Genomic DNA, 14,398 nt, shown 5'->3' with positions numbered 1-14,398 from the left:
GAGCCATTTACCTTTAGATTATCAAAATTTTATGCCCGTGTCCAAAAATGGGACGAGGATTACAGACCTATGCCGCTAGACTCCAAGCGCTGGCGACGGAGATAGAGATCGAGATCGAGCCCGGCGCAAATGCTGTGGAAACCGCTATTATTAAAAGGGTCCAAAGCAAGGAACTTGACGAGAGACTCAAGGCACAATTTTTAAACGGGATTGATATCCGGATTCGAAAAAGAACTACGAGCAGACAACCTGCAACGTTCGATGAGGCTTTACAAATCGCTATTCGCGTTTTTCATGAACTATAGAGGGCGCTGAATTTTTACAAAATGGCTACTTTATCTGGGTCGCTCGTAACTAGTAATGTAAAATTAATCATATATTACTGCCCGATATAATGATATATGCTGCTTGTAGCTGTTTATCGAGAAATTTTATAGTAGCAGAACAATTATTGCTAGCGGGATACGTCATTATGTGGTATCGAAGCAAGTGAGCGAGATCGTTCTATACATATTTCTGCCCTTTGTCTTAAAAACATCAGCTTTGACATTGTCCTATCAGGGCCAGATTTACAAGTAAAAAGCTATGTAAATTGTTGCTTAGGCTTCGACTTTCAAGGAGCCTCAAACATTTGTACAAACAAAAAAAAAAAAAAAAAAAATTAAAGTCGAATTTTGTAATAAACATTTTTTTGCAAACCAGCAAAACATACTTTACTTTTTATTTTGTGTAGTATTTCGTTAATTTTTTTTCTAAGAATTAACGTAAGGTCTTTTTTTAAAAAAATGATAAAACCAATTTTAAAAAAGATTTTTAAAGGACTGGGTATAAAACTTTAATTAAATTCAGTTATAAGACAGAAGACTAGTGAAACCTCATATCTTTTTCTTTCAATAATCGTATTGAATCAGAGAGATAGTCCGATTTAATTTTTTTCTTTTTATGATTGACTTCTAAAATTGTGAAGGGTTGGTAAGGGGACTTACATTCAGCTTAAGGCTTCGAAATGCTTAAATCCGATCCTGTGTCCCACACAAAATAACTGGCATTTTAACTTTAAGAAAATATCTTTTAAAATTGACAGCATAACTTGTTCGTGTAAAGTTGGACAATCGGGAAACTGCCAATTCTTAAGTCTAATTCACTCTTTCACAATTCGGAGAAGCTCATAAATATAACCGACCGATTTCCGAATAATCATCTATTTTTCGTGTGGGAATAGACGAAAACTTATATTAGGCTCCCGTAAATCTTTGAAATTGCAATTTGGAACGCAACAAAAAGCTTTGCTTTTTCTATTGTTATTCATATTTACTACTGATAATACGCAAGAATTAATCAAACGACCCAGATAGAATAGTTTTGTTTTTAAACACCAGAGGGCGAGCATCCGGTGAAAAATGCGAATTAGCGAAGAAATAATTGAGAATCTCACCGCACACCCACGAGGTATCATGCGTACAATTAGGGAAAACAATAGATCGACCGATTTCCCCCCTCCTTAGATGATCTACAACGTTTAACCGCAGCGATGGAGGAGCTTAAAACTCGAATGGATAGTCTAAAACGCGACTCTTCTCGCAACAATTCTCGGAACCCTATCTCCGGACAGAATAATCGAGGAAACTTTAATAAAACTTTTAATAAACCGCCTTTCAGGCGAAGCGAATATCGTCCTATTCCTCCTCATCGTCGATCCGATCGACCAAATATCCAACCTAACCTAATCCGGAATTCGCCCGATAGCCGAGATAATTATGATAACAATCGAGATGCGCGACAACGAAATGACTCCCCACAGAGACGCAAGAGGTCCGGACAGTAACCGGGTCCGTTTCCGATTGCAGCCTACCGCTGAGGATAGAACCCACTGGACAGGAAAAATAAAACTAACGACAACCTTTTCAGGACTTAACCTCATCATATTAGTCTACGTTAACAACGTTCCTGTGAAAATGCAAATTGACCCTAGAGTAGAGCGCACGCTCTTATCAAATACCCTAGCCAATAGATTAAAAGGAAAAGCTCCTATAAAGTTTGGACGTAAACAAAAATTAGGAAACGTCTTAGGGAAGCCAACCATCGCCATAGGAACGGCAATACCCACTTTTAAATTCCGAGGAAGGAAAGTTAAAATACCCTGTGATATCGTACGAGCCAAGGTCACAACCCCGTGTGAAGGGATTTTGGGACAAGACATCATCAAAGCCGCTGGATTAACCCTAGACCTTGCGAATGCTCAAATAGTTCTACCTAATCGGAAGACGATACATTTTTGTTCAGCCAGACGGCCGCGCAGAACAAAAAGGCGGCGGAAAGACCGCCATAAAAGAGAGAAAAACCTGTCGGACCTCCTCCGAATGGAACGACTAATTCCCGCTGAAAGGAAGGAAAGGAGAGGAAACCAACAAAAACGGAGCGCAAAAGGAAAAATTTCAGCCCATAGAAAGGTTAAACGACCTAGAAAACAGCGAAATAACCCTGACATGATCGACGAGCAACCCGTCGTATCACAGGGAGAAGACTCATTAAAGGCCGCACCACAACCGAGTGTTTATTCCCCTCCCGAAGATGACTTCACCTTGTCCTCTATACTCCCTCCATTGCCGGAAGAACAACCTAATCCAAGCTATGAATGGGAAAGCGAAGCTTCCGAGACGGAATCAGATGAGGGACCGGAATCTACTCCACCTTACGCCCTTCGAAGCCAAGGGCCGGTTGCGGAACTCTCTTGGGTAATGCCTCGCCCGACGCGCAGCAGCCACATACCACGTTTTATTTCACCCACTTCTAGTAGGTCATCTTCCCCTTAACTTAGAATTGAACGCGAGTTCCGATATTAAACTCGCCGATCGGTCGTTATCAGCTGTCACCTATGACCTCGATCACCTGTTACGAATGACACCGAAATCAACTTCCTCATCCGTCCCCTTTTCGGCAATATTCCATATTATTTTAATTTTTAGTTTACCCCTTTGAGAAATTTTTATGTTTAGCTAGCTTTGAGCTTAGAAAAGATTATCGAGAGAGAGAGAGAGTAAATCGACAATTATTGAAAATCTTCCTACCTCTGTACCGAGCACCTCAATCCGTAGAATGCTGATTCGCGAAACCGCTACGACCAGACAGCCGACCAGACAGGACGCACGACGCACGTTTCCCAACGTATCTACGATTTTTTCAGTGTCCGACACCGTTTATATCCATAAATGCAAAATAGTAACATTAACCGACCAATCATCTAGCTTATTCACACAAAGAAAATTCCGACGAACAGTCACAAACAGTTGTTTTGTGAATTAGACTAATTATTGGCCGAGCTAGTATCTGCTTTATGTAGAAAATAACGTTGGAATTTTTGCTGCATACTTCCTTAAGCTGGCAAATTGATGTATTTATTCAAATATTTTACACATTTTAGGCGTCTAATTAGTCGAGTTCAAATTCCCAGAACTTGTAAAACTGTCAGTGGACCTTCAAAGGATTCCACTCAAACGTTATAAAGGGTCTGTAATGAAGATTGACGGGTAGCTACGGGGTGTAAGAAAACAAATTATGTTTCCAAATAATTTCAAAAGAAAATATTTTAGTTAATCCAAGCAGACGATATTATTATAACGAGTTACACCCGCAATATTCTGATACCAATTTCATCAAAGAATTAACTGACAACAAATACCGTATACGTAACGATCGAAGATAAATTACAATATAATGTTCACATTAAACACTTCCCATATGGTCAAATTTTATAAAAAATAATTTTATTTACAAGCTTAGGAATGCGTTTAGGCAAGACCTCGAATGGGATTTTAGTTAACCTCTGAATAACAGAAAAACGTAATTCGGGGCTTAAAGCAGTCATGGCAATAAAAAAAAGTGAGAAAAGAGAGTTCACACTGAAAAAAGGCTAAAAAAGCTAATATTAAAAGGCGTTATTAAAAAAACACACAAACGCACACATATCAATTTGTATCAATAACATTGCATATGATATTAGATTGATTATTAAGTGGACTGATAAGATTAAATATGAAAATAGTTAGGCTGAGTTTATACTCCAGAAAATTGACCGGTAAGACTGCATTAAGCCAGAACAGGCCCGCATTAAGTTTTCACGTGCCCCGTACAGAATTCCCACCGTTACACAGCAGAGCAAATGGAATAGTAACATAACTACCAGAATGTGTTTCCATATAACATGCCAAATTTCAAATGCCATTTATTTCAAGGTACATTTTTTGATTTCTTCATAAAAAAATGTAATTAAAGAAGAAAAAAACAACTTCTGGCAGAATCAGGGGGGTTGCATGTTCATTATATAGCAGGGGTGGGCAAGCAAAAGTGGGAGCCGAAATGTAGGTTTTGCAAAATGCATGGGAGCCGCGGTTCTGTACTTTTCTATTCTGTACTGCAGTTCTGTACCTGGATTTTATTATATAATATAGAACAAGTATTGAATTTTTTTTAATAAACATATTTTCACAAAATTGTGAAAATAAAACTGTAAAAATAATAATAAAAAACAGAAATTAACACTTTCAGCAAGAGCCGCATGCGGCTCTCGGAGTCTCATTTGCCCACGTCTGTTATATAGCAATACCACTAGTAATTGCGACCCAATCATTTATTTGGTAATTTTATCAATATTTTTTAAATGATTAAAAATAAAATTACAGCATTCATTACTGGTAATACTAGTCTCTAAATCTATTCCCCCGAATACAATAAAACAATTTGTTAGTCATTCGACCCACAACTGACAGGGAAGAGAGTTTATGAAAACAATGTAATTAAACATTTAGCAGTTTGTTGTCCTTCACAGTGGGAAACCGGCAGAGTCTATTATACAAAGCTTTCTACTACCCTCAAGTTGAAAAATAATACAATCCCATGAAATTTAACAAATCTGACACGAATAAGTAAATGATGAAATTATTTAGAGAGTTGATATTTGATAAGTTTAGTTTTTTGCACTTATAGATCAAATTACAGAAATTATAAATAAACATCTCATTTTTTAAAAATTAAAATCATAAAATTTCGCTTACAAAAGATTGAGATGGAACGCACGCTTTTTATTTTTATAAATCGCTTTGTTTTATTAGACACAGATATTATTCCTATATAGATTTATTAATTATAATAAACATACATTATGTATAAAATTACATTAAAATAACACTGTAATTAACGTCTGAAATGAAAAAGTAATTGAATCGAGTCTCGCCTCCGTATTAATTAACGCGCATTGGTGTAGCCAGAGTTTGTTATGGGGCCTAGTAGAGGCTGTAATTTTCTGGGGAGGGGCACCAGGTTAACTGGGGGGGTGCCCACCCGTGCCCCTTCCTGGCTACGCCCATGTTAATGCACCACAGTAATTAATTGATCACGTTGCATCAAATTAAATAATTTATAAAAATTGAAATAATAAATATGTTTATGAAATAATTGGCCGTATGTGTTCGCAACGATAATGTAAAACACACCGTACTTATAGTTTAGCATTTCCGATATTTAATTTATTTTTGAATTTTAAAATATAAGAAAAACAATTTTTTAAATAAAGTTTTACGCATCTATATCTGCAACTTTAGATAATACAAAGATATAAGAATCCATCAAAAAAGTTAATTAATAATAATTAAAATCAAGAAAAAATACGTTTCTTTCGAGGTAAGGAAACTTGTAAAAAGTCAGGTACGCGATCACGCGATGCCCGTCTCCCCACTTTGCGTAACCAAATGGTCGAGGTTGAAATAAAACCCCAGCAGAAGTAAAAACAAACATCGGCGCGTGTATACGACAATAAACTCGAACAAGAGCGAAGATGAGACACGACACCTTGTAATTTATGCTAATTACTTTCTAATATTAAAACATTAAAATCTTCAATAAATTATAATTAAATTAATTTTTTGACCGAGTTCGACTAGAAGCATATCGAAAAGCTAGATTAAAGTAAAAATAGCGGTTTTTCGACGCTAAATATTTACAAATTAATTTTTTAATTTGGTGCCGGATTGACCGCAGCTGTTCGAAGAGTTTTATAGTTTGTCGAAATGGAAAATGAAGGACACCGTTAGAATGCAGAAAACCACGGTGCATGCCAAATATATAAGCACCCACTTAAAACCAAACTTTTGTCTTTGTCTAAAGATTGTCTCTACAGAAGTTATTAATATTTAGGATATTAGTTTAAAATCTTGTATTTCCTGGCACGAGATTCGCTCGATCTTTGATTTTACAGAGTGCTAGAAAGATACGAGCTTCGAAACGAGTGTCCCACAACGTTTTATTTAATAACAGTAAAAATCAAATTTATTATCGCTCAACAATTATTTTTTCGGTTTTTCTACGGTAGTCAAAAACGAGTAAATGTCATCGTTTAAGCTAAAGAATAGCAGGCGGTTGGGAAGAAGTTTGCTTAGCAACTTACTTCGGAAAGTATTGGGTTCTATACGATTTTCCGTTGCTAAAACACGAGTTTCTACTGTTAGTATTAAATAAAATCTATTTCTTTCTTTTGTCCACTGCGCTTAAATAAATACAAATGCTAAAAATAATGCTGTATAAAAATCACTCTTAACGCCGAACTAGAAGTGTATAGTACTTATGTCTTAATGCAGCGTGATTATATCGAAGCGCCGCGGAGATCGGTATTTCACAAGGATACAAGCAAGGAGAACCCACGTGCAAATTCCTACAGCATGTGCAGAGTATCAAGCTTTGGGAAGCTCCTCGTTTTGTTAGTCTATATCAGGGGTGGCCAGACTCTTTAGAACTTAGCCATATATTGAAAACAGAATTCGTTGAAGAGCCACGTATACATATATACATATTTTTCCACAGCAATTCATTTAAATATTTATAAAAAAGACAACACTTTAGCTATTATTTCATTTTATATTATGTTTTATAATACAATATAATTTATTTTAATAATAAATAAATTATAATTGCCGTATTAAGTAGCATAATCTAAATTTTGGAAACCAAAAAATGCTAAAACGTTTCCTAGTTTCAATTGTCAATAAGGAAATATAAATTTCAAAACTATTAACGTTATAGAAATTGTTATTCGTTATATATTCATTTTTAATGTTGATTTAGGTAAATAAGCATTATAATTCTTTTCTCTATTAATGTTTTTACGTATTATGATGTTTAATAAATATTACATTTATTTTTCAATAAATAATGTATAACGTTGCCATATTTTGACTTTTTTATTTCAAACAATATATTTTTTTATATTATCCAGGAATCATACATAAAAAATAATAAAAGCAAAATTAAAATAAAAACAAATTTGGTATAAATTTAAGTATCTTGCAGTGAGCCACAAGTATACTAGAAAAGAGCCGCATGTGGCTCGAGCCACAGTTTGGCCACCGTGGGTCTATATAAATGTAGTACACTACATGTGTAAACGACAGTGCCTTATCATGTCGCGCACGGTCCATAAGGCATACGGGGATGTGCCGGTCACTATTTCGCTCCTGAGCGCATTTACGGAAAAAAAAAATTCACGTGGGAAGTGAAAAAAGCTAAAAAAGTGAGTTTTTCTCAGGAAAAGCTAAAAAAGAGAGGAGCTATGAAAAAAAGCTAAAAAAGCTAAAAAAAAGAGTCACTTTACGCCCTGGTAATTCTCGTGCGCATGTTTGTTCTTGTAAATCATTAACATTTTAACTATTGCGATAGCAAATACCTATAAATTAATAATTATCATCTGTATTTTATCAATCGTCACCATTCCTGTGCTTCTCATAACCGGGGGTGGCCAACTTTTTATCTTAAAAATGTGTCGCGATCGACTTGTTGTCGTAGGCAAGTGGCGAGGGGAGTGTGAAATACATACTATGTTTATACACTGCTTCAGTACGAGGTGCACTCCCGCGAGCTATGGGTAGATAAGGAAAATATATGTTCAAAACTATTTTTTATTTTTTAAATCACTTATTAAGTTTTCAAGATATAAGCTCATAAAGAAAATAAATTTCCAGACCCAACTTTTGATATTTGCAGTTACGAGTTCATTCCGTACAGGCGGCACCTAAAAAAATCGATTTTTCCACACTTTTAAGATAGATTTTTATTAACTTAAAATATAATTTATTTTTTTTATCAATTACAATGTATAAATTGTGGTACTATTTGTTCGTAAACTTGAAAAAGTTGTTATAAAACTGCACAGTACGGCTGATAATTTGATTATAAGATTTTACTTCCGCGATTTGTTTTTGGGCGAGGAAAATTTATCGTGGAAGAATGATATAAGATTTTTAGACTTATTTTTTGCTAATCTATCAATAGCTCGCGGGAGTGCTCTTTGTACCGAAACACCCTGTATATCTACCTACGTAAAAAACAACGTAATTATTTAACGGGCCAAAAAACTCACGTCCGGGGGAATTAAAACAACACGAGTAATTATTAACAATATTTATTAATTCAAATTAGCTACTGATAAAGACAGATTTAAAATTTATTTTATTACGTTACATTAATGGGAGGACTGAGTTTTCACGTCTCTTACCAAGGAAACATAATTAGGTGTATATCCTGACAAAGATAATAATAATGATTCTTCAGTATGGGAATCAGTCGGGACAGAATGTTTAGTCTTCGTTAACTTTAAGTATGAAAATGCCTATTCACACAGGTATGTAGTTCCGAGACAGGAATAAATATATTTGCTACATTTGGTGATACTGGGATATTTCTCTCAATTGACGTATTTCCAAAAATCCAAAAATATAGAGGTCTGTTGCCGAAAACGCTCACTTATCGAGTAAATAGATAGGTAAGAAAAGCCATAATTTAATTTAAAATATAAATAACAGGTACTTACATTTTAAACAAATGAAAAATTGAAACTCAACGTTGTCACCGTGGATAAATAATATTGGTTAATAATAATAATATTGTTAATACTAAAGAAAAGAAGCTACCGCATGACAGTATCAAATATTCAAGCTAAATGGCTGTGTTTTCTACGAGTCCAGTGATAACTGCATGCATATTGTTGCTTTTGCGCGTTACGTTCACGAGTTGCGTTCAGTTACAAGTGTAACACATTAAGTCAAGACATCGCGAGCGATCGACCAAAATTGGCATCGCGATCGACCGGTCGATGCGCGATCGACTTGTTGGCCACCCCTGCTCATAACCGTGTAAGTTAAAAAATTTTACAAATTTTGTAACAGTGCAACTAAACAGTTACATGACAGAGTTGATAAGGGACTCGAAGTTAGAAAAATGCATACTCTAGGGGGGAAAAAATGTGATTTTCTAAAGCTTGTCCTGTTTCTAATTGATGGTATAATAAGTCTAGCAAGAAAGATCTATATTGCGCATTTTAAATAACTAAACTTTATAAAATAACGTGTTTTTAAAAAGACGCTCTTTTAAAAATAATTCTGTGTTGACGAGTCATTTCTCTTCGTCATTGTCATCCTTTGAAATAAAAAAAAGTATCATATACGTACAATCAAACCTGTTTTTGTGCGGGGGTAGGGACCGCATAAAAGAAAATGCATAAAAAAAATCGCGCGAAACTTCACGAGTGGCTATAAAAATAGTTTTCGCAACACAATTAAAAAATATTTTTTTATGCGGCGAATGGGGACCGCATAAAAAAAGTCTCACGTAGAAAATAACTCGAAACGTACGAAATAACTAGGAATTGCTTTTTTAACTCCTTGGGCCTTTTTCTGCAACACCTAATGGGGAAAAAATCCTCTAAGAATTTTAATTTTTATATTAATTAATTATTTCCACTTAAATACGAATCTAACGTTAAAAAGTTAAAAATAATCGTTAAATAATGATTTTATTTGATAAATATAGCTGCAGGAAGTGTTATTTCATTTAACAAGGCGTGAAATTTCACACCCGCAGTCTAAAGCTGGAGGGGAGCTAACTTACCGCATCTGTTCAAATATAACATAATATTTATGGTTTTTATGCTATTAAAATAAGAGGGGACCGAAATAAACGTATGAGAAAAAAATTTTTCCGAATAAAAAATGAAAAAACCTGCCGATGTCATAGAAAACAACCAATAGAGTTTTAAAAAATTTTACAGGAGTCAATTATGTTCCAATTTGATTGAAATTTTCATATACCGCACAAAAAAAATCGCACAGAAAAAGACCGCACAAAAACAGGTTTGACTGTATTTTGATTTTGAACTAATAGGAAAGGCATCTTGATTTGGCTTTCTTCGTTTGACTTCACGATTATAACAAACAGTATCGTGTAACTTCTTACGTTCGAGTCGTGTATTGTCTGCCACTTAATACACGTTCGAAATAGTTTTTAATTACTTTGCTTATTTACGATATTTAAATAAAAATGTGAGTTTTACTCCTTCCACCTTTTCCTAGCCAAAATTGTAATTTTTTCGATCACCGATATGAAATTTCGTTACGCATTGTTCCCGTGAGTGAAGCTGTATCTTACCAAACTAAGATATTAATTACAATATTCATTGGGCTAGCCCATGGTTAGATTTTTTATTCCTATTACTTTTATCTTTTTTAGGTCAAATATAAAGGTGTACCGTTTAGTAACGAAATAGTTTTATTGTCGGCATATTCTTTTCCACGTTCTAAACTAGACTTATTATATCAGTCGAATAGGAATTACACGATATTCAGCAAGTCGTCATTTTTTATTTCATTTATACATCTTTCATTTTAACATTATCAATCATAAATTGATTTGTTTATGATAACTATAACTTATTTTATAATATGCGATTCATAAAAGAAATTAAAAGAAAGTCGCTGGCGGTCTAACTGGACCTACTCAAACTGTGATCCGCCTTATCATTACTTTTATTTTAATTCACAAAAGTATTGGTCCGAGAGGTATTGGAATGAAAAAAAAAAAAAACTGGGTGTGAGAACTTCGCTCTGACGCGTGTTGCGTCTGTTGTTTTTAAGTAAAACATTACCAAACAGAAAAGTCTTTATGTAGTAGCCTATTGACCCATATCTTACATATAAATTATTGTTATATAACTTTACATTTTTAAATTTAAAGGATTAGTTAGGCTATGTAAAACATACGTGTTTATAAATTTATAGTTATAAACATTTAATCTGAATTTTAAAGTAATTTGATTGTTCTCTTTTTAACAAGTAAATCTCGAAACATAAATCGTCGTTGTCAAACCTTAGCTTGTGAATTTCGTTATAGAATGTTACGGTGTTACGGAAGCGTAACTAAGCAAAGTTCGTCAAACTGGTCCGCGGGCTGTCCGCGCGGGTTTTTGTGTCCATTATGTAGTTTTATGAATGAAAATTTACAAGTTGTGAAAACGCGCGTCAATATATATAAGTGTCGTCTCCAGTTTTTTTCGCAGCTACTTTGGATGCTATTGGAACCCATCTTTTAAATTCGTAACCTGCACCATCAAATACCCTGTGCCTCCAGAGAGACCATTGAAAGTATGACACTTAACAGCAGTTTAGTAAGTACCACTTTGAACATTAAAATGTCTTTTCTATTTAACCTTTGTCAGAAATTCATTGTAGATTACATACACAGTGATAGCATGGTTTTTGTATGATAAAACACAATAGCTTATGACACTAGAAAACATTACTGTGCAAGGAGCTGCCTTAACAATACGACAGCTCCTTGCAGAGATACTAAGCAAACTTGTACAATGGCAAATTAGCCAAAATAGAAATTTTACTATTTCATAATCAAGATTGTGCAGTCAAATTAATCTTAAGAAATTACAATAGGAAATATAGTACTTTCTGAAAGTGACTGACTGCAACTGCAGAAATTCAAAACAAGGAAGTTGACTTAACGAGAGCCTACTGTCCATTATGAATTGTCAAGACAAACTAATGTGTTTCATATGTATGTGTCCATAATGAAGAGTCTGCCGAAGAGAAGTGTCCATTAAGAAAAGTTTTACTTTATAATCAGAAAATATATCAATATGAGTCATAAATTCTTCTTATATTGTATTTAGAATAAAGAGAAAATATTGTGACACACATTATAACAATTTGATGCAGTGATGTATAATGTGTTAATTATACCAAAAATAATCATCAAATTAAATCTAAATTAAAAAATTTATATAAATTATTAGTTTGCAAAATTCAAATATGTTCCAAAACTTATTTAATAACATTTAATTATTCTATTACATAAGTTTAATGCTTCAGTATCAATTAAAAATATAGAAAATTGAATTACAGTAGAACTCAGTTATAATGAGCATTATGGGACCAGCAAGATTTCCTTGTTATAATCATTACTTGTTATATCTGTGAAGAGCAGTGATATAACTAGGGAAAAACGAGCAGCTGTTTCAGATGCAAACACGTAGGGGTGTCCCACAGGCAGTACAATTTGTAGCTATGCCACTGATGATTAGTAAAATCTCTCTTTTAATTTGTTATTCTAAATAAGTTGATTCAAAAAAATTATATATATATATAAAATTTTTTTGATTTATTAAATTTTATTTTATTTTATAAATCTTAAAACTGACGATTGCTTTATTTTTCCATAATGTCAATACTGTCAAAGACGACAAAAAAACTTTCTACACACTTCAACGTTTTTTTGGACCATGCTCTAACTCATGATTAATTTCTACTTTTTTGTAAACCAAGAGAAATTTTCTTTTCTTTATTGAAATCTTTTTCATAGAAGAGTTCATTTCTAATTAGAGTATTTAGTAATTTTACAATCATAGTAATGATTAAATAAATTGGCAAAGTAGGGCCAGAAGCTAGTCAAGAAAGAGGAGGAAAGTCTTCAAAACAAAGTTAAGTGATAAATAGTCTGTAATCCTTAAGGTTATAAAACTAATTATCAGTAGTCATAAAACTAAGTATCCTTTCAGTTTTATTTCTTCCAAGAATTCAGTATTGTATTTCTTACTATTTGAACAATTAAGAATGTTCGTGTGTTTGTATAGCTACTGAAAATTCTCTTGTTATATTCATGTTCATTATAACCAAGTTTGACTGTATATTTATTAGAACAAATAACTAAATTTATTTATTAGCTTCTACAAATATAAATATAATCTAAATATGTCCATTACCAGGGTAATAAATGCATGATAATTTTTAGAAAATTCACAAATTATACCTGATATGTACCCGTACAATTATCTTCCTTTCCGTTTTCACCAATGGATTTATCTGAAAGCAAATAATTTTACATGTGTATTGTTGAATAACACATCAAGATAACATCTAATTGATATTATTGTAGTAAAAGCTGTGAAAGCTGGAATTACATGGATGCTAAATTTTCCATCTTAGGCAGACTGGAATTGTCACTGCTTTAAAATGTTTGTCACTGCTTTTTTTTTACCAAGCTTCAATCTAGACCAAGCATTTGTTGAATTTATTAAATTGACCTCAAAATTAAAAATGCTAGCAATGAGTTGTGCAACTTTTCTGGCATCTCAACATGTTATGAGATTTTATTTAGAAAATACCTTTTATATTTTTAATTAAAATAAAATAAATAAAATTATATGTGGTGCTATACGTTATGAGATTTTATAAAAAATTTCTATACAGTAATACCTCGGTTTTTGTTGACTTCAGTTATCATCTGTTTTGGTTTGCATCAATTTTTTTCGCGAAAAATTTGTCTTGGTTTCCATCAATTGCCTCGGATTTCGTCGGCAGGCTCGAGTGACCTCACTGCTAATTTTTCAAAACAAAGGGTGACCCACGCATTTTCCAGCACAGTATAGCAGTATTTCTCATTGTGTGAATATTACCCAAGATGGTCCACCATTGGCCAACGGTTCTGTTCCCTGAACACTGAGAGTTCAGTCGTGGGTTCGCACTCCGCAAGGGCAGGCTGGCCACATCAAGTTTTCTGGGTTTTCTCCACGTCTGTACGCCTGAATAGGGGCCAGTTACCCTTAAACAGATTTCCCGGAAGGCATTATTCCACTCAATACAACCATCATAAACGCATACAACTACTATTACATGACAATTACGTCACACTTTACCACGGGGCGATATAGGCTAGAAGTTCGTGTCCAACTAGCTTCTACAAGACAAGACATTACCCCGTGTGTCTAGCCGAACAATTCCATTGCTTTCATTTTAATGCTAATTATCTTATCTCTAATTTTAATGCTTTTTATCTTTATGCTAATTAGTCTTTTATGTTAATTTCTTATTGCTTTTAGTATTTAATGCTATATTAATTCTCTATAAAATGTGTTTATGGTATGTATTTTGGACTGTCTAGAACGAATTAATTAGATTTACATTGATTCATATGGAAATAATTGCCCCGGTTTTCATCAGTTTCGAATTTCGCCGATTGTTTTTGGACGAATTATCAACGAAAACCGAGGTATCACTGTAATTTTGATTATTAT

At 33.7% G+C, this 14,398-nt stretch overlaps 1 protein-coding gene across 1 annotated transcript in view; it reads right to left on the bottom strand.

Moving 5' to 3' along the window:
• Positions 1-13,185, bottom strand: part of LOC136973159 (constitutive coactivator of PPAR-gamma-like protein 2) — a 30,448-nt gene extending 17,263 nt beyond the window's left edge. The window contains exon 1 of the mRNA XM_067267859.1: positions 13,135-13,185. The gene's annotated coding sequence lies outside the window, so the exon portion shown is untranslated. The remainder of the gene's footprint in view (positions 1-13,134) is intronic.
• Between the last annotated feature and the right edge of the window lie 1,213 nt (positions 13,186-14,398).

The sequence above is a fragment of the Centruroides vittatus genome, unplaced genomic scaffold (genome assembly GCF_030686945.1).
Source record: "Centruroides vittatus isolate TY-2023 unplaced genomic scaffold, ASM3068694v2 contig_3096, whole genome shotgun sequence".
Classification (NCBI taxonomy): Eukaryota; Metazoa; Arthropoda; class Arachnida; order Scorpiones; family Buthidae; genus Centruroides; species Centruroides vittatus.
This window is presented reverse-complemented; position numbering and strand designations above follow the sequence as displayed.